Source organism: Aquarana catesbeiana, linkage group LG03 (genome assembly GCF_042186555.1).
Source record: "Aquarana catesbeiana isolate 2022-GZ linkage group LG03, ASM4218655v1, whole genome shotgun sequence".
NCBI lineage: Eukaryota > Metazoa > Chordata > Amphibia > Anura > Ranidae > Aquarana > Aquarana catesbeiana.
The window spans coordinates 708,482,229-708,502,393 of record NC_133326.1 but is presented as its reverse complement, the minus strand read 5'-3'; the positions used below and the strand labels follow the sequence as shown (position 1 = coordinate 708,502,393).

Genomic DNA, 20,165 nt, shown 5'->3' with positions numbered 1-20,165 from the left:
GCTCATCTTTTTGTACAATCTGGTTAAATTCTTTTTTTGAGCTTCTTTCAGAACCAGTGTCCATGTGACATCTCTGTTTAGGGCAGTGTCCATATGGCATCTCTGTTTAGGGCCTGTCCATGTGACATCTCTGTTTAGGGCCTGTCCATGTGACATCTCTGTTTAGGGCCTGTCCATGTGACATCTCTGTTTAGGGCCTGTCCTTGTGACATCTCTGTTTAGGGCCTGTCCATTTGACATCTCTGGTTAGGGCAATGTCCATGAGATTTCTCTGTTTAGGGCAATGTCCATGAGACATCTCTGTTTAGGGCAGTGTCCATGTGACATCTCTGTTTAGGGTAATGTCCATGAGGCATCTCTGTTTAGGGCAATGTCCATGAGACATCTCTGTTTAGGGCAATGTCCATGAGACATCTCTGTTTAGGGCAACGTCCATGAGACATCTCTGTTTAGGGCAATGTCCATGAGAAATCTCTGTCTAGAGCAATGTCCATGAGACATCTCTGTTTAGGGCAATGTTCATGAGAAATCTCTGTCTAGAGCAATGTCCATGGGACATCTCTGTCTAGGACTCATCCATGTGACATCTCTGTTTAGGGCTTGCCCATGTGACATATTGATCTATTTATTTTATTACAAAAAAAGAACCAAAATGGAACTTGAAAATGTTAATTGGGTTGGGTAGGTGGTGGTGAGGTATGGAATTCTCCATTATTCAGTAAAGGGTGCTTTGCTTGCTCATCTTTTTGTAAAATGTGGTTGAATTCTTTTTTTGAGCTTCTTTCAGAATCAGTGTTCATGTTACATCTCTGTTTAGGGCCTGTCCATATGGCATCTCTGTTTAGGGCCTGTCCATGTGACATCTCTGTTTAGGGCCTGTCCATGTGACATCTCTGTTTAGGGCCTGTCCATGTGACATCTCTGTTTAGGGCAGTGTCCATGTGACATCTCTGTTTAGGGCAATGTCCATGTGACATCTCTGTTTAGGGCAATGTCCATGAGGCATCTCTGTTTAGGGCAATGTCCATGAGACATCTCTGTTTAGGGCAATGTCCATGAGACATCTCTGTTTAGGGCAATGTCCATGAGAAATCTCTGTCTAGAGCAATGTCCATGGGACATCTCTGTCTAGGACTCATCCATGTGACATCTCTGTTTAGGGCTTGCCCATGTGACATATTGATCTATTTATTTTATTACAAAAAAAGAACCAAAATGGAACTTGAAAATGTTAATTGGGTTGGGATAGGTGGTGGTGAGGTATGGAATTCTCCATTATTCAGTAAAAGGTGCTTTGCTTGCTCATCTTTTTGTACAATGTGGTTGAATTCTTTTTTGAGCCTCTTTCAGAATCAGTGTTCATGTTACATCTCTGTTTAGGGCCTGTCCATGTGACATCTCTGTTTAGGGCAGTGTCCATATGGCATCTTTGTTTAGGGCCTGTCCATGTGACATCTCTGTTTAGGGCCTGTCCATGTGACATCTCTGTTTAGGGCCTGTCCATGTGACATCTCTGTTTAGGGCCTGTCCTTGTGACATCTCTGTTTAGGGCCTGTCCATTTGACATCTCTGGTTAGGGCAATGTCCATGAGATTTCTCTGTTTAGGGCAATGTCCATGAGACATCTCTGTTTAGGGCAATGTCCATGAGAAATCTCTGTCTAGAGCAATGTCCATGGGACATTTCTGTCTAGGACTCATCCATGTGACATCTCTGTTTAGGGCTTGCCCATGTGACATATTGATCTATTTATTTTATTACAAAAAAAGAACCAAAATGGAACTTGAAAATGTTAATTGGGTTGGGATAGGTGGTGGGGAGGTGTGGAATTCTCCATTATTCAGTAAAAGGTGCTTTGCTTGCTCATCTTTTTGTACAATGTGGTTGAATTCTTTTTTGAGCTTCTTTCAGTATCAGTGTTCATGTTACATCTCTGTTTAGGGCCTGTCCATGTGACATCTCTGTTTAGGGCCTGTCCATGTGACATCTCTGTTTAGGGCCTGTCCATTTGACATCTCTGTTTAGGGCCTGTCCATTTGACATCTCTGTTTAGAGCCTGTCCATTTGACATCTCTGTTTAGGGCAATGTCCATGAGATTTCTCTGTTTAGGGCAATGTCCATGAGACATCTCTGTTTAGGGCAATGTCCATGAGACATCTCTGTTTAGGGCAATGTCCATTAGAAATCTCTGTCTAGAGCAATGTCCATGGGACATCTCTGTCTAGGACTCATCCATGTGACATCTCTGTTTAGGGCTTGCCCATGTGACATATTGATCTATTTATTTTATTACAAAAAAAAGAACCAAAATGGAACTTGAAAATGTTAATTGGGTTGGGATAGGTGGTGGTGAGGTATGGAATTCTCCATTATTCAGTAAAGGGTGCTTTGCTTGCTCATCTTTTTGTACAATGTGGTTGAATTCTTTTTTTGAGCTTCTTTCAGAATCAGTGTCCATGTGACATCTCTGTTTAGGGCAGTGTCCATATGGCATCTCTGTTTAGGGCCTGTCCATGTGACATCTCTGTTTAGGGCCTGTCCATGTGACATCTCTGTTTAGGGCCTGTCCTTGTGACATCTCTGTTTAGGGCCTGTCCATTTGACATCTCTGTTTAGGGCCTGTCCATTTGACATCTCTGTTTAGGGCAATGTCCATGAGATTTCTCTGTTTAAGGCAATGTCCATGAGACATCTCTGTTTAGGGCAATGTCCATGAGAAATCTCTGGCTAGAGCAATGTCCATGGGACATCTCTGTCTAGGACTCATCCATGTGACATCTCTGTTTAGGGCTTGCCCATGTGACATATTGATCTATTTATTTTATTACAAAAAAAAGAACCAAAATGGAACTTGCAAATGTTAATTGGGTTGGGATAGGTGGTGGTGAGGTATGGAATTCTCCATTATTCAGTAAAGGGTGCTTTGCTTGCTCATCTTTTTGTACAATGTGGTTAAATTCTTTTTTTGAGCTTCTTTCAGAACCAGTGTCCATGTGACATCTCTGTTTAGGACCTGTCCATGTGACATCTCTGTTTAGGGCAGTGTCCATGTGACATCTCTGTTTAGGGCAATGTCCATGTGACATCTCTGTTTAGGGCAATGTCCATGAGGCATCTCTGTTTAGGGCAATGTCCATGAGACATCTCTGTTTAGGGCAATGTCCATGAGACATCTCTGTTTAGGGCAATGTCCATGAGAAATCTCTGTCCAGAGCAATGTCCATGGGACATCTCTGTCTAGGACTCATCCATGTGACATCTCTGTTTAGGGCTTGCCCATGTGACATATTGATCTATTTATTTTATTACAAAAAAAGAACCAAAATGGAACTTGAAAATGTTAATTGGGTTGGGATAGGTGGTGGTGAGGTATGGAATTCTCCATTATTCAGTAAAAGGTGCTTTGCTTGCTCATCTTTTTGTACAATGTGGTTGAATTCTTTTTTGAGCTTCTTTCAGAATCAGTGTTCATGTTACATCTCTGTTTAGGGCCTGTCCATGTAACATCTCTGTTTAGGGCAGTGTCCATATGGCATCTCTGTTTAGGGCCTGTCCATGTGATATCTCTGTTTAGGGCCTGTCCATGTGACATCTCTGTTTAGGGCCTGTCCATTTGACATCTCTGTTTAGAGCCTGTCCATTTGACATCTCTGTTTAGGGCAATGTCCATGAGATTTCTCTGTTTAGGGCAATGTCCATGAGACATCTCTGTTTAGGGCAATGTCCATGAGACATCTCTGTTTAGGGCAATGTCCATTAGAAATCTCTGTCTAGAGCAATGTCCATGGGACATCTCTGTCTAGAGCAATGTCCATGTGACATCTCTGTTTAGGGCTTGCCCATGTGACATATTGATCTATTTATTTTATTACAAAAAAAAAGAACCAAAATGGAACTTGAAAATGTTAATTGGGTTGGGATAGGTGGTGGTGAGGTATGGAATTCTCCATTATTCAGTAAAGGGTGCTTTGCTTGCTCATCTTTTTGTACAATGTGGTTGAATTCTTTTTTTGAGCTTCTTTCAGAATCAGTGTCCATGTGACATCTCTGTTTAGGGCAGTGTCCATATGGCATCTCTGTTTAGGGCCTGTCCATGTGACATCTCTGTTTAGGGCCTGTCCATGTGACATCTCTGTTTAGGGCCTGTCCTTGTGACATCTCTGTTTAGGGCCTGTCCATTTGACATCTCTGTTTAGGGCCTGTCCATTTGACATCTCTGTTTAGGGCAATGTCCATGAGATTTCTTTGTTTAGGGCAGTGGTTCTCAACTCCAGTCCTCGGGACCCACCAACAGGCCAGATTTTAAATATTACCTTGGGGAGTTGCAGACTAGAATACTGCAATCACTGAGCAGCAAGTGATATCACCTGTGATGTATTTCAGCTATCTTGCAAACCTGGCCTGTTGGGGGGTCCTGAGGACTGGAGTTGAGAACCACTGGTTTAGGGCAATGTCCATGAGACATCTCTGTTTAGGGCAATGTCCATGAGAAATCTCTGTCTAGAGCAATGTCCATGGGACATCTCTGTCTAGGACTCATCCATGTGACATCTCTGTTTAGGGCTTGCCCATGTGACATATTGATCTATTTATTTTATTACAAAAAACAGAACCAAAATGGAACTTGCAAATGTTAATTGGGTTGGGATAGGTGGTGGTGAGGTATGGAATTCTCCATTATTCAGTAAAGGGTGCTTTGCTTGCTCATCTTTTTGTACAATGTGGTTAAATTCTTTTTTTGAGCTTCTTTCAGAACCAGTGTCCATGTGACATCTCTGTTTAGGACCTGTCCATGTGACATCTCTGTTTAGGGCAGTGTCCATGTGACATCTCTGTTTAGGGCAATGTCCATGTGACATCTCTGTTTAGGGCAATGTCCATGAGGCATCTCTGTTTAGGGCAATGTCCATGAGACATCTCTGTTTAGGGCAATGTCCATGAGACATCTCTGTTTAGGGCAATGTCCATGAGAAATCTCTGTCTAGAGCAATGTCCATGGGACATCTCTGTCTAGGACTCATCCATGTGACATCTCTGTTTAGGGCTTGCCCATGTGACATATTGATCTATTTATTTTATTACAAAAAAAGAACCAAAATGGAACTTGAAAATGTTAATTGGGTTGGGATAGGTGGTGGTGAGGTATGGAATTCTCCATTATTCAGTAAAAGGTGCTTTGCTTGCTCATCTTTTTGTACAATGTGGTTGAATTCTTTTTTGAGCTTCTTTCAGAATCAGTGTTCATGTTACATCTCTGTTTAGGGCCTGTCCATGTGACATCTCTGTTTAGGGCAGTGTCCATATGGCATCTCTGTTTAGGGCCTGTCCATGTGACATATCTGTTTAGGGCCTGTCCATGTGACATCTCTGTTTAGGGCCTGTCCATTTGACATCTCTGTTTAGGGCCTGTCCATTTGACATCTCTGTTTAGGGCAATGTCCATGAGATTTCTCTGTTTAGGGCAATGTCCATGAGACATCTCTGTTTAGGGCAATGTCCATGAGACATCTCTGTTTAGGGCAATGTCCATGAGAAATCTCTGTCTAGAGCAATGTCCATGGGACATCTCTGTCTAGGACTCATCCATGTGACATCTCTGTTTAGGGCTTGCCCATGTGACATATTGATCTATTTATTTTATTACAAAAAAAAGAACCAAAATGGAACTTGAAAATGTTAGTTGGGTTGGGATAGGTGGTGGCGAGTTATGGAATTCTCCATTATTCAGTAAAGGGTGCTTTGCTTGCTCATCTTTTTGTACAATGTGGTTGAATTCTTTTTTGAGCTTCTTTCAGAATCAGTGTTCATGTTACATCTCTGTTTAGGGCCTGTCCATGTGACATCTCTGTTTAGGGCAGTGTCCATATGGCATCTCTGTTTAGGGCCCTGTCCATGTGACATCTCTGTTTAGGGCCTGTCCATGTGACATCTCTGTTTAGGGCCTGTCCTTGTGACATCTCTGTTTAGGGCCTGTCCATTTGACATCTCTGTTTAGGGCCTGTCCATTTGACATCTCTGTTTAGGGCAATGTCCATGAGATTTCTCTGTTTAGGGCAATGTCCATATGACATCTCTGTTTAGGGCAATATCCATGTGACATCTCTGTTTAGGATTCATCCATGTGACATCTCTGTTTAGGGCAATGTCCATGTGACATCTCTGTTTAGAGCAATGTCCATGTGATATCTCTGTTTAGGACTCATCAATGTGACATCTCTGTTTAGAGCAATGTCCATGTGATATCTCTGTTTAGGACTCATCAATGTAACATCTCTGTTTAGGACAATGTCCATATGACATCCCTGTTTAGGGCAATGTCCATGTGACATCTCTGTATAGAGTAATGTCCATGTGACATCTCTGTTTAGGGCAATGTCCATGTGACATCTCTGTTTAGGACAATGTCCATATGACATCTCTGTTTAGGGCAATGTCCATGTGACATCTCTGTTTAGTGCAGTGTCCATGTGACATCTCTGTTTAGGGCAATGTCCATGAGATATCTCTGTTCAGAGCAATGTCCATGTGACGTCTCTGTTTAGGACTCATCCATGTGACATCTCTGTTTAGGGCAATGTCCATGTGACATCTCTGTTTAGGGCAATGTCCATGTGACATCTCTGTTTAGGGCAATGTCCATGAGATATCTCTGTTTAGAGCAATGTCCATGTGACATCTCTGTTTAGGACTCATCAATGTGACATCTCTGTTTAGGGCAATGTCCATGAGATTTCTCTGTTTAGGGCAATGTCCATGAGACATCTCTGTTTAGGGCAATGTCCATGAGACATCTCTGTTTAGGGCAATGTCCATGAGAAATCTCTGTCTAGAGCAATGTCCATGGGACATCACTGTCTAGGACTCATCCATGTGACATCTCTGTTTAGGGCTTGCCCATGTGACATATTGATCTATTTATTTTATTACAAAAAAAAGAACCAAAATGGAACTTGAAAATGTTAATTGGGTTGGGATAGGTGGTGGCGAGTTATGGAATTCTCCATTATTCAGTAAAGGGTGCTTTGCTTGCTCATCTTTTTGTACAATGTGGTTGAATTCTTTTTTTGAGCTTCTTTCAGAATCAGTGTTCATGTTACATCTCTGTTTAGGGCCTGTCCATGTGACATCTCTGTTTAGGGCAGTGTCCATATGGCATCTCTGTTTAGGGCCCTGTCCATGTGACATCTCTGTTTAGGGCCTGTCCATGTGACATCTCTGTTTAGGGCCTGTCCTTGTGACATCTCTGTTTAGGGCCTGTCCATTTGACATCTCTGTTTAGGGCCTGTCCATTTGACATCTCTGTTTAGGGCAATGTCCATGAGATTTCTCTGTTTAGGGCAATGTCCATATGACATCTCTGTTTAGGGCAATATCCATGTGATATCTCTGTTTAGGATTCATCCATGTGACATCTCTGTTTAGGGCAATGTCCATGTGACATCTCTGTTTAGAGCAATGTCCATGTGATATCTCTGTTTAGGACTCATCAATGTAACATCTCTGTTTAGGACAATGTCCATATGACATCCCTGTTTAGGGCAATGTCCATGTGACATCTCTGTATAGAGTAATGTCCATGTGACATCTCTGTTTAGGGCAATGTCCATGTGACATCTCTGTTTAGGACAATGTCCATATGACATCTCTGTTTAGGGCAATGTCCATGTGACATCTCTGTTTAGTGCAGTGTCCATGTGACATCTCTGTTTAGGGCAATGTCCATGAGATATCTCTGTTCAGAGCAATGTCCATGTGACGTCTCTGTTTAGGACTCATCCATGTGACATCTCTGTTTAGGGCAATGTCCATGTGACATCTCTGTTTAGGGCAATGTCCATGTGACATCTCTGTTTAGGGCAATGTCCATGAGATATCTCTGTTTAGAGCAATGTCCATGTGACATCTCTGTTTAGGACTCATCAATGTGACATCTCTGTTTAGGGCAATGTCCATGTGAATCTCTGTTTAGGGCAATGTCCATGTGACATCTCTGTTTAGGGCAATGTCCACGTGACATCTCTGTTTATGTCATGTGACATCTCTGTGATGTCAGTGGAAGTTATTTAATCACCCCCCCCCACGTCAGTTAGTGTCAGATTGTCCGCCGCACTATTGCAGTCTCGTTATAAGTCGCTGATCGATTACTAATATAAAAAAAAATACATAAAAATTCCAGTTTACATTCCATAGATATTAGATGCTATAGCTTTCACGCAAACCAATCAATATACATTTATTGGGATTTTTTTTTTATCAAAGACATGAAGCAGAATCAAACAAATACAAGGAGATTTTCAAGCTCAAACTTACCAACCAGCCAGCGACCAACTGAATTGACCTGTCTAACAATATGCCTTAAGAACAGGGGTTTAGTCTGCACACATTTGCAAATACATGCGTAAGCTACAGGCCCTGTCAAGGCACCCTGTAGCAGAACACATTTTGGCCAAAATGTTTAAGAGATTGATTTTTATATATATATATATATATATATATATATATATATATATATATATATATATATATATATATATATATATATATGAGATATGTTTTATAGCAGAAAGTAAAAAATATTGTTTTTTTTTTTCTTTTCTTTTCAAAGTTGTCGGTCTTTTTTTGTTAATACATAAAAAAAAACCCAGAGGTGATCAAATACCACCATAAGAAAGCTCTATTTGTGTGAAAAAAAAATAACATCCAGTAAATTTCATTTGTGAACAGTTTTGCATGACTGTGCAATTACCAGTTAAAGTAGTGCAGTCCTAAATAGCAACAAATGGCCTGACCATGAAGGGGGTAAAACCTTCCGGAGGTCAAGTGATTTATACAAAATCACAAGTTTCTGCCTGAAATTATTATTATTATACAGGATTTATATAGTGCCAACAGTTTGCGCAGCGCTTTACAACATGAGGGCAGACAGTACACTTACAGTAAGGCCCCTTTCACACTGGGGCGGTGGGGGCATCGGCGGTAAAACAGGGCTATTTTTAGCGCTGCTTTACCGTTGTTTTTGCGGCGGTATTCGGCCACTAGCGGTGCGGCTTTACCCCCGCTGGCAGCCGCAAAGGGTTAAAACCGCTCGCATAGCGCAGCTATAGCCGCGGTATAGCCGCGCTTTGCCATTGATTTCGAAGGGCAGAAGAGGTTTAGGAGCGGTGAATACACCACTCCTTCACCGCTCCAAAGATGCGGCTTGCAGGAGTTTTTTCTTCTCCTGCCAGCGCACCGCTTCAGTGTGAAAGCCCTCGGGCTTTCACTCTGAACAAACAGTAGAGGCTGTTTTGGGTCGGTTTGCAGGCGCTATTTTTAGCGCAATAACGCCTGCAAACCGCCCCAGTGTGAAAGGGCTCTACAAATCAATACAGGAGGAATCAGAGGGCCCTGCTCATTAGAGCTTACAATCTAGAAGGGAGGGTCAAGTGGAACAAAAGGTAATAACTGTGGGGGGTGAGCTGATGGAGAAAATTAAAATACAGTTGTTAGGTGTGGGTAGGGTAGGCTTCTCTGAAGAGAAGGGTTCGTCTAAAAGCTAATAAAGTAGGAGATAAGCGGACAGATTGGGGTAGGGCATTCTATAGGATTAGAGAGACTTTGGAAAAGTCCTGGAGGCGAGCATGGGAGGAGGTGACGAGGGAGCTAGAGAGCAGGAGGTCTTGAGAGGAACAAAGAGAACGAGTAGGTTGATATTTAGAGAATAGACTAGTGATGTAGGTGGGGGCTAAATTGTGGATGGCTTCATAACTAGTTAGTATTTTAAATTTAATTCGTTGGGTGAGTGGAAGCCAGTGGAGGGATTGACAGAGAGGGGTAGCAGACACAGAGCGATTGGTAAGGTGGATGAGTCTGGAAGCAGCATTCATGATGGATTGAAGGGGGGATAGCCTATGTAGAGGTAAGCCAATGAGAAGGGAGTTGCAGTAGTCGAGGCGAGAGATGACCAGCAAGTGAATTAAGTGATTGGATGTGGTGCTTAAAGGAGAGTTCAGAGTCCAGGACTACACCTAGAACCTTGGCATGTGGGGATGGGCTTATAGTTGTGCCCTTGATTTTGACAGAGAGATCAGGGGAAGAGGCAAATGGGGGAGGAAAAATTATAAGTTTGGATTTGGATAGATTGGGTTTGAGGAAGTGGTGTGACATCCAGACTGATATATCTGATAGTAAATTAGTGATACATGAGGAGAGGAGACAGAGGGAGCGAGCTGAGGGGTAAAGAAATAGATTTGGGTGTCGTCAGCGTAGAGGTGGTATTGGAAGCCATGGGAGGCTATAAGCTGACCCAGGGAGAAGGTAGATTGAAAATAGGATAAGTCCAAGAACAGAACCTTGGGGGACCCCGAGAGAAAGGAGTAGGAGAGTAGGAAGTAGAGTTGTAAGAAACGCTAAAGGTGTGGTTGGATAAGTAGGAAGAGAACCAGCGAAGAGTACAGTCACGGAGACCAAAGGCATGGAGTTCTTTGAGGAGGAGGGGGTGGTCAACCGTATCAAAGGCAGCAGAGATGTCCAGGAGTAGGAGTACAGAATAGTGTCGATTGGTTTTGGCCGTTAGTAGATCGTTTGTTAGTTTTAGGAGAGCAGTTTCTGTGGAGTGTTGAGGACAAAATCCAGACTGAAGGGGATCAAGGCTATTATCAGCGAGGTGGACGCTCAGTCAATTGTAGACCAGACGTTCAAGGAGTTTGGATAAGAAGGGGAGCAAGGAGATTGGGCGTAGGTTGTTAAGATTGGATGGGTCCAGTGAGGGCTTTTTAGGTATGGGTTTGAAAAGTGCATGTTTTAGGGAGCTGGGGAAGATGCCAGAAGAGGGGGAGAGATTGAAGATGTGGGTTAGAGAGTGTAGCATAGAACCAGAGGATGAACGTAGCATTTGCGAGGGAACAGGATCCAGAGGGCAGGTGGTAAGGTGGTTGTTAGCAAGTAGTTTAGCAACCTCGTCTATAATGGTGGGGTTGAAAGAGGGAAGTAATGATTGTACCTGTGAGCATGAAGTGTAAAGTGTGGAGGGTATCGGAACAGTAGAGATTTTCTCGCGAATTGTATCAATTTTCTGGCTTGAAGTGATTGGTGATCTCTTGGGCAGTGAGTAAGTTGGCGGGTGAAGGCAGTGGAGGACGAAGTAGAGAGTTGAAGGTAGAGAAGAGTTGATGGGGACCTGATGATAAGTTGCTAATGAGAGTGATAAAATAGTTCTGCTTGGCAGTGAGGAGGCTGGAATTGTATTTTTGGAGGGCAGATATATATTGGTTGAAATCTCACTGAGATTTAGTCTTACGCCACAGGCGCTCATGAGCATGACTGTGTTTTTTAAGACTTTTAGTATCATCTGTTTGCCAAGGTTGAAGGGGTTGGAGTCTGATTCTGTGTGTAGTGAGGGGGGCCAGTGAGTCCACTGAGGCTAGAAGTGAAGCATTGTAGACAGAAGTGGCTAGGTTGGTGCAGGATAGGGGTGAGATTTTGTCGTAGAGGTTGTCGATAGCAGAGTAGAGAAGCAAAGGGTTGAGAGGACGTAGGTTTCTGTGGGTAACTTTTAGGCGGTTGGAGGGAGAGGGGGTAGAGAAGAGGGAGAGAGTGAAACTAATAAGGTGGTGATCAGAGAGAGGGAATGGATAGTTAGAGAGGCTGCATGGAGTGCAAAGGTATGAGAAGACGAGGTCAAGGGTATTGCCTTCAGAGTGAGTAGGAGCATGTATCCACTGCCTCAGGTCAAAGGAGGAGGTTAGGCTGAGAAGTTTGGAAGTGGCAGGAGTGTTAGTATTGATAGGGATGTTGAAGTCCCCGAGAATGATTGTGGGGATTTCAGAAGAGAGAAAGTAGGGTAGCCAGGCAGAGAAGTCATCAAGTAAGGTTGATACTGGTCCAGGGGGCCTGTAGATCACAACGATCCTTAGAGAAGCTGGAGTGAAAAGACAAATGCAGTGTGCTTCGAAAGAGGAGAGTGACAGAAGAAGGATTCCGACGCCTCCACCCTTACGTCCACTGGATCTGGGGGAGTGAGTCCTGAGATGACCACCATGGAATAGGGCAGCAGAAGATGCAGTGTCGGATTCGTGAATCCAGGTTTCGGTAATGGCGAGTAGATTAAATGAGTTGTCGATAAAGAGGTCATGAAGAGACGTGAGTTTGTTACAGACAGGGTGGGAGTTCCAAAGGGCGCAAGAGAAAAGGAGTCTGGTCTTGGGAAGAATAGAAATGGGAACTAAATTGAGCTGATTGCGGCTGCTGCCAGAGGGTGCAGGGTGATGGGTGCAAGGGGTACAGTTAAATGATGGAGGCCCAGGGTTCGGGGATATATCTCCAGAGGTTAGGTTTGAGGAGCAATAAAATACATTGACCCCTTGACCTGTTTTATAATCTTCTTTAGTACTGTTACTGTTCTGCTCTAAAATGTGAATATTTATGAAAAGATGTTTAGTGGCCCTATAACTAGGCACAGAATTTATGGGATTTATTACACTATTTCAACTGTTGTGAATTCCAATAAAGATGATATTTTTCAGTGAATCTTTGTTAGTAGTTTGTCTTTTCAATAAAGCAGAACTATAAAATTATAAAGCAGAACAATAGAATTAAATATAACAATGGTATTTAAATCTGACCTCCAGTACAGGTTCCTCTTCTGTAAATGACTTCCTCCGATTTCACTGCACACTGAGAGCCGCTCACAATGTGCAGCAAGTCAGATAGAGCCCGCCATCATCGTCCAGATCATCCCCCCCCCAGCCTGATGTCCCTGGCCTGCCCCTTTTATTCATTGGATTGCAGTTCTTCCAATCATGGAGTGAGCATCACCTGTGGGCGTTACCTAGGGCAGTCTTTATGCAAATACACCCTGTCTGGAAAGGACCACTCCTCCAGACTGGCATAGACTAATGAAGGCATTGATATTTGCCTAACTCCTCCCATGAACCAGCTTATTGCTTACTTCAGGACTGCCTGTCCATCCCACCAGCCATGATTGCCTAGAGCAGTGTTTTTCAACCTTCTTTCAGTCAAGGCCAGTGGCGGCTGGGGTTTTTCTATTTTGAGTGGGGCGGCAGCCCCCCCCCCCCGGGAGGACAGCCGGGACATCAAAGCCCCACACTTACCAAATCTAGGAAGTGGACGGGCAGCGTATCCGGCGGCTTTCTTCCTCCTTCTGTGGTGTGCATCCCCCTCCTCCTAGGCGTCCAATAGGATCTCCTGACCTTTCAGTCAATCGGGAAGCGGGTATCAGACCCGCGCTTCCTGATTGGCAGAGAGGCGATTCAGTATTAGAAAAGTGAATGTTCATTTTTGGTTTTCTAACTAGACATGTGAAATTCGTTTAGTTCCGAATTCGTTTTTTTTTTACGAATTTTGACAAATTCGTTAATTCCGAAACTTCCGATTTTTTTAATTTTCGAAATTACGAATTTCGAATTCCTGAATTTCCGAATTTCCAAATTTTCGAATTTCTGAATTGTCAAATTTCCCAATTTCGAATTTCCGAACTTTCGAATTCCGAGTTTCCGAATTTTTGGATTTTCGGAATTCGAAAATTCAGAAATTCAAAATTTCGAAGATCCAAAAATTCGAAAAATCGGAAAAAAAGAAAGAAAATCAGTAAAATTCGAAATAATAACTAACTATTAAATTATAGGTATTGGAATTTCCTTTCAAATTTGGCTGTTTGTGAATGAGTACGAATTTATCTAAAGTTACGAATTATCTGAAATAACGAATGCCGCATCCAAACGAATGGAACGTAATGATCTAATAATAATAAATAACAATAATAATAATAAAACCTTATTAATATTATTATTTATTATTCATTTGTTCCATTCCATTTGTTTAGATGCGGCAATTTAGATTCAGATAATTTGCAACTTCAGATAAATTTGTATTCGTTATGTTCACAAACAGCCAAATTTGAAAGAAAATTCCAATACCTATAATTTAATAGTTAGTTATTATTTTGAACTTTACTGATTTTCTTTCTTTTTTTCAGATTTCGAATTTTCGGATTTCCGAATTTCCGAAATTCCAAATTTCCGAAATTTAAAAATTCAGAAATTCAGAAATTCGAAAATTCGGAAATTCGGAAATTTGAAATTCGTAAATTGGAAATTAGGAAATTCAGAAATTCGAAATTTGGAAATTCGAAATTCGGAAATTCAAAAATTCGGAAATTCAAAAATTCAGAAATTCGAAAATTCAAAAATTCAGAAATTCGAAAATTCAAAAATTCAGAAATTCGAAATCTAAAAATTCACAAATCCGAAAATTTTACATTCGGAAATCTGAAAATTTGAAAATTCGGAAATCTGAAAATTTGAAATTCGGAAAATCGGAAGTTCGAAAATTTGGAATTTGGAAATTTGGAAATTCGAAAATCCAAAAATTTGAAATTTGGAAATTCGGAAATTCGGAAATTCGAAAATTCGGAAATTTGGAAATTTGAAAATTTGAATTTTCGAATTTCCGAAAAAAGCAAAAAGAAGAATGAGACGAAAACAAGCACATTTTTTGTCAGTGCACATGTCTATTTCTAACACACCTGGGTGGGCTCCAAGGGTAATGCTCTCCGCTCCGGGTCCACCCTATTTTGAAGCCTATTAGAGCCTATGGCTCTAATCAGGTGCTTTAAAAAAAAATCCGCCATGCATGAATCTTTCCATGATCCATATAGGGGGTGGCATGGATAGAATGGGCAGCGTCCGTGCGCCCTTAATGGACGGGTCGTTTCTGGTCAAGGCACCCTTTAAAATTATGGACAGTCTCAAGGCACCCCATTCTAAATGGTAAAAAACTATTCTGATAGTTTTAAGTGGTTTGGCAGTATCGACACATAGGACACCCAACATTAGAGGTGATTTATTCTTCCGCAGAAAATACACTTTTGCACACTGGTACTGACTTGTATTCCAGTGTTTCTCCTCTCCCTCAGTTTCTCTCCATCACTCAGATAATGTGACCCCAGTGTTGAGAGACAGGAGCAGGGGAGGGTCAAATAAGGATGCTGTGCAAGCGATCAATGCCCTTCTTATCAACACTGTTGGCATCACTGGTGGTTAGAACGCCGGTGGCTGAGAGGTTGTAATGGTGCACAATAAAAACTTGTGGCTTTGTGAAATATAAGGCAGGCTTGATCCACTGGCTGGCTTGTATACATTTTTTTGGGGCAATTTTTGGGCAATTTTTAGGCATTTTGCCAAGGCATCCCTGAAGAAACCTCAAGGCACCCTGGTTGAAAAAGGCTGGCCTAGAGAAACACCCAGATCCAGTAATGACATCACTGGGTCATGTTAATCGAAAGGTTTCATTTATTTTTATTTTTTTAATTTCAATAGGTTTTTATTGAATTTTTATAAAATGATATATATGAAGTGCTAAAAGTAGCAAGTAGAGAAACGTATACAAAACGTGTAGGTACACAACATACTGATGGCCTGAGAATACATAGAGCAATTTAGGTATAAACACAAGGGCATCGAGAATACGGGTAACAACAATGGTGATGATGAAATTATAATGGTACTGTACAGGAAACGGCTTAGAGGAAAGCTATTTTTTTAGTTACCCAGGTAGTCCAAGGTAGTCCAGGTAGTTCAAGGTAATCCAAGGTGGTCCAGGTAGTCAAAGGTAATTCAAGGTAGTCCAAGGTAGTACACGGTAGTCCAAGGTAGTCCAAGGGTGTCCAAGTAGTCCAAGGTAGTACAAGGTAGTTCAAGGTAGTCCAAGGGTGTCCAAGTAGTCCATGGTAGTATGGGTAACAACAATGGTGAAGATGAAATTATAATGGTACTGTACAGGAAACGGCTTAGAGAAAAGCTATTTTTTAGTTACCCAGGTAGTCCAGGTTGTTCAAGGTAATCCAAGGTGGTCCAGATAGTCCAAGGTAATCCAAGGTAGTCCAAGGTAGTATACGGTAGTCCAAGGTAGGCCAAGGGTGTCCAGGTAGTCCAAGGTAGTCCAAGGTTGTACATGGTAGTCCAAGGTAGTCCAAGGTAGTAAAAGATAGTCCAAGGTAATCCAGGTAATTCAAGGTAGTCAAGGTAGTACACAATAGTCCAAGGGTGTCCAGGTAGTCCGAGGTAGTACAGGGTAGTCCAAGGTAATCCAGATAGTTCAAGGTTCCGACATAGTCTCAAAAGCGCATGCTTTTCTGTTTCTCAAAGGTAGTAAGTTTTGATTCAATCTATAGATTCTGATGGATTTGGTGCACGGCGTTGCTTCCATTTCCTGGTTATAGTTATTCTGGCCACCTAACAGAATGCATGTAACAATCATATGTCAGTCTGCCGGAATAGCGTCAATATCCAAAACCCAATAAAGCTAGAGATGGTTTAGGGGCAAAGGAATCCCAGTCACATCTGAAATAATCTGAAAATTTTTCCACCAGAAACAAATTTGATTTTTACAGGACCACAAGATATGCATTCAGTTTCTGCTTTGACCTCATCCTCACCAGCATAGAGAATAAGCGTGTGAGAACTGAGCCAGACGACATAGTGTAAGATACCATCTCCCCAACTCCCCATGAATCACACTATGTAGGGGTTGATTTACTAAAACAGGAGAGTGCCAAATCTGATGCAGCTCTGCACAGAAACCAATTAGCTTCTAGGTTTTTCTTTGTCGAAACTTAACCATTTACCACCCGGCCTATTGTCAATGGACAGCTGTGCGGGGCATTCGTCGTTCCGGGTGGACGTCATATGATGACTTCTTGGAACGCGCCTCACACGCAGACACAGCCAATGACTGATTAGTGTACCGACTTGCTGCCGGTATCATGTGATTACTGTAAACAACCACAGCAGATCACATGACAATTGTAAACAACGGGTGGCTTCCTTTCATGGCATCCATTGTGTACAATTGTGTTGCTAGCTGTGATTGGTTACAGTAATCATTTGGTACAGACAGGGCCAATCACAGCCCATCTGTACCATGTGATTAGCTGTGGCCAATCACAGCTAACCACAACAATACACAATAAATGAATCTGTTTCATTCAGTAAAAATGGTTGCTTATACCTATGAAATTCACTGGTATAAGCAATCATAATGTGTAAAAAAAAACTTTTAAATCCTGATCTCTTCCCCAGCATAGTACGATGTTACTATGGTAACACTGTTTGCTCTGGTTGCAGTCTGTTCAAAAAAAAAAAAAAAGAAAAAATATAATAATAAAAATTGAAAAGCAATATTAAAAATTAGTTTTTGTTTTTACATACTGTCTCCAATCAGTGTCCCTGATCACCGCCGAACCAGTTATATGATGACCCTGTACTGCACTGGTAACAGTGTGTAAAAAAAAAAAAAAATGAAAAAAAAAAAGTTTTTTTTTTTTTTTTAAGTTTATTCGTTATCCAAAAAATTGTGCCGAAAAGCTACAACTTCAAAAAACTCGCCATGCCTCTTACTAAATACCTTGGACTGTCTACTTTCCTAAAAGGGGTCATTTGGGGGATATTTGTACTGTCCTGGTGTTTTCGGGCCTCAAGAAATGAGGTCGGCCGTCAGTACATCAGGCTTGATCAATTTTCAGATATATATCCCATAGTTTGTAGACTCTATAACTTTCCTACAGACTAAATAATATACACTGATTTGGGTTATTTTCACTAAAGAAATTTTTCAGAATACAATCTGGCCTAAATTTATGACGAAAGATTATTTATTTGCAAAATTTTATAACAGAAATCAAAATTTTTGGTCTTTTTTCATTTATTTAGCAAACAATAAAAAAAAACAGTGGTGATTAAACACCACCAAAAGAAAGCTCTATTTGTAGGGAAAAAAAATGATAAAAATGCCTTACGAGTACAGTGTTGCGCAATTGTCATTCAAAGTGCGACAGCGCTGAAAATTGGCCTGGGCAAGAAGGGGGTGAATGTGCCCAGTGAAGTGAAGTGGTTAATTGAATAAGCTGACGTTAGAATCTGATTGGCTACCACGCACAGCTGCACCAGATTTTGCATTCTCCAGTTTTAGTAAATCAACCTCTATGCGTATCACCATAGATAGATTGAAGGGCTATGTGCCATTGAGAAGTGGTAAAGGTAGAATTAAAATCTTCTTTCCACATCATAAAAAACTATCAATAAATGGTGTATTACATGCTGTTCATACTCAGTCACTATGGGATTCTGCAAAAAAAAAAAACTGGCTGATCCTGGCTGATCCTGCTGCTCTCCCCCTTCTGTCCATGTCCCCAATTCAGCTAGGGATTTTGCAGTGCAGTGTTGGCAGCTCTGCACATGCTCAGTTTTCTGTGAATTTCTATGCTGAGCATTTCCTCCCTATCACATCCGAGCAGCCCATGAGACTATAGAGTCACACATGTGGGCGTATACACAGTGGTAAATGACAGCCCACTCCCTCCCTCCCTCCTCCTCCATGCCCTCTAACCGGATCAATGGGGGCGGGATATTACATGTAGATTAATGAAGGCTTCACCTCCCTCTTGTTCTAAGACACAGGCTGGAGGGGCGTGTCTGGGGCTGGCAGAATTCCGCCCACACCATGTTATATCCACAAAATAATAAAGATTTATTTTCAAATATATATACTTTAAAACAGTTTATTGATATTAATTATTTAATTTTACTCTGTATTCCAAAGGTTGTTGTTTTTTTTTTGAACATGTGACCAGCAGCAGAGAAATAGAAGCACCTCCTACTTATGTTTTCCTGCAGACAGGCTGGGAGAGAGCTGGGTCATGTGACAGCTGTATATCCATTAGGAAAAAGGTACTTAGATGGGTTTTTTAAAAATTAAAAATAATAACAGAGCCGTCATCAACATAAAGAACTAGGAGGGGGGACGGGGGGGGGGGACTGCACTATAAGCTCCAAGTGATCTGTAGAAGCAGCAACTAAGCTGTGAGATATGCATAGTAAATAATAAACAATTTTAAATAGAGCTGTGCTGAAATACTAATACAAGTTATAATACATGTATCAAACCAATAATCAAAATGATAGAAAAAAGGAAAAGGTCCTCATATGAAATGACCAGCCCTATTGGGCAATCATTGATTGCTAAATAACCAGTGCAAGTATTGTGAAATAATAAAAAATGTATAAAAATATAAAGTCCAAATTTGTGAGGAGGCTTCAGTGTGTGACGAAACGTGGCGTGCGGAGAGACACGCTGACATCACCACGCTTCTTTAATCCCGGAAGGATGGGCATTCGTGAATTAGCCAGCTGGCTTGTATTTTTCCTATGCGGTTTTACTGCTTCTTAGATGTATGTGCAATCTTTTTTGTTCTATTAAATTTTTTTCTACTTTGTTCTCTTTGGAGGGTTCCTGTTGAATTTGAACTGAGATTGTTGCTGGCCCTTTTCCCTTAGTAATCTGTATATGGTGGGAGTTGCCATCTTCATACCTCTCCTGTATGGACAAAGGCCCTGGCTGGGTACTAGGCCCCAAGCGGGTCATACCTCTCGTTTTAGGAGGTCCATATAAGCTGGTATGCGAGCATTTTACGTGGTGGAGGTCACACTTCAATTTGGGTGTTGGACGGTGTTAATGTCAATGGAAGGATTCTTCTCATCACAATTTGGACTTTATATTTTTATATATTTTTTATTACTTCACACCACTGCCTTGCTAAAGAAGCTGAGGGTAAAGGTGATGGACTGGCCAAGCATGTCTCCAGACCTAAACCCTATTGAGCATCTGTGGGGCATCCTTTAAACGGAAGGTGGAGGAGCGCAAGGTCTCTAACATCCACCAGCTCTGTGATGTCGTCATGGACGAGTGAAAGAGGACTCCAGTGGCAACCTGTGAAGCTCCATGCCCAAGAGGGTTAAGGCAGTGCTGGAAAATAATGGTGGCCACACAAAATATTGACATTTTGGGCACAATTTGGACATTTTCACTTAGGGATGTAAAAACTTTTGTTTCCAGCGGTTTAGACATTAATGGCTGTGTGTTGAGTTATTTTGAGGGGACAGCAAATTTACACTGTTATACAAGCTGTACACTCACTACTTTACATTGTAGCAAAGTGTAATTTCCTCAGTGTTGTCACATGAAAAGATAGAATAAAATATTTACAAAAATGTGAGGGGTGTACTCACTTTTGTGAGATACTGTAGATGGATCTTTTTCAAAGATCCATTGAACAAGATCTCGTGGCTCTGGCTAGGTCGACAAATACACCCATGAACAACACGTCAAA

At 41.6% G+C, this 20,165-nt stretch overlaps 1 protein-coding gene across 1 annotated transcript in view; it reads left to right on the top strand.

Annotated features, from left to right (window-relative positions):
- Window positions 1–20,165, top strand: part of LOC141133628 (beta-1,3-galactosyltransferase 5-like) — a 404,153-nt gene that overhangs the window by 243,254 nt on the left and 140,734 nt on the right. The gene's annotated exons all lie outside the window — the stretch shown is intronic.